This window comes from Grammomys surdaster, unplaced genomic scaffold (genome assembly GCF_004785775.1).
Source record: "Grammomys surdaster isolate TR1022 unplaced genomic scaffold, NIH_TR_1.0 170, whole genome shotgun sequence".
Taxonomy (NCBI): Eukaryota; Metazoa; Chordata; class Mammalia; order Rodentia; family Muridae; genus Grammomys; species Grammomys surdaster.
Genome location: NW_021604618.1, coordinates 4,593,822 through 4,595,433, shown reverse-complemented (window position 1 = coordinate 4,595,433; position 1,612 = coordinate 4,593,822).

Sequence of the window (1,612 nt, the reverse complement as noted above, 5' to 3'; positions counted from 1 at the left end):
TCTCTCTCTCTCTCTCTCTCTCTCTCTCTCTCTCTCTCTCTCTCTCTCTACCAGAATATCAGCTATCAGACTTAGGTCTTAAGGCTTGGTAAGCAAATGCTTTACTGAATACAACATTTCTTTTACATTTCCAACATTAAGTGCTATGTAAGCTAACTCCATGTATGTTTATTGTCTTGCTTGTTTCTTGACTATTTGCATCTATTGTACTGCTAGTTCCTCAACTAGAACTGACCTTAATACTTGCATGTAGTTTAAATGGCATAAAAGCAAAAAAGAGGATGGGGGGTGGGATGGAGGATTCTAGGGAGGGGAAATGGGGAAAGGGGATGGCATCTGAAATGTAAATAAATTATCAAAAAAAAAGACAAAAAAATAAATTTGAAACACTGCCACCTGGCTATGAAGCTATCTTTATTATATGAAGCCTTTGGTTATTTTGGAAAACTACACAAGAGCAATACTTATTTATATAGTAGTTCTACTCACATTTTTCTAGGGAACAGATTTACTAAAATATATTTTTTAAAATTATATATAGGGACTTTAAAAGAATGTTATCTATTCTTTTCTTCTTAAGCCATTACTTAATTTGATGTTTTTCATTGTTATTGCAGAATGATGAAAATGTTATGTAATATTTCGAGGATAGTGGGTTTGAAAGTACCATAACATGTTTTGGTCATTCACTTCTTTGAACTTTACATTTTATATGGCAACATAATATTTGACCTTTGGTAAAATCCAAGACTGTTTCTTCAAAAATGCAGGTCATCTGTCTAGCAGGATATCCAAACTATACCAGCTTTGAAATGCTCTGTTAAGATAGCCATTATTCCAGCCTGAGAAAAAAAGCAAAATCCTTTACTCTTTAAGCGGCAGTGACAAGAGACAGTACTAAGCCTGACAAGGGATGAAAAATGTTTCTACCTACCAATAGAAAGATTATATGTTTTGTGTCAAATGGCAGAAGTTAAATGATTTATATCTCAATAAAATTAAAGATGCTTCAAATAAGATAGCAAAATGCAAATAATCCCTAATAATAAATGACTCTGAACAGTATATGCTTTCACTAATATCCCAAGTAAGTTGCTGTTCTAATCTCAGTCTTGCTTGTAGAAACATGACTTTTTTCCATCTACAAGACTGACATTCATTCAGATTTGGCTTCAGTTCTCATTGTTGCAGTGAGGTGGACCCACAATCCAGGCATGGTTGGAACAGTTGTGAGCCTAGGAGACAGATGCTCAGACTCTCAGGAGATAGCTTAACAAGTCAGCTTGTTGAATGGCAGGAGTGGGGGTGGGTGGTGGGGTGGGTGGTGGTGGTGTGCACATGACAATGGCTACATAAACCTTTAGGGAGTGGGAAAGGGCTTTAAGGGTGAGTGTATATAATTAGCTGTGGCTAGGTCACAAGGGATGTTCATTTGCATCAGAAGGAATTACAGGTGCCACTTGACCTTAAAAGGAAAGAGGAAGTTTAGCATCACTATTGGGCTATATAACTTCCTCCAGAGGTCAAAGGTTGGACTGCAAGGCTACAAGTGCTAGGCACACAGGCCTGGGCCATGGGTGGATAAAACTTATTCCTGCCAAGATTTCCAGGG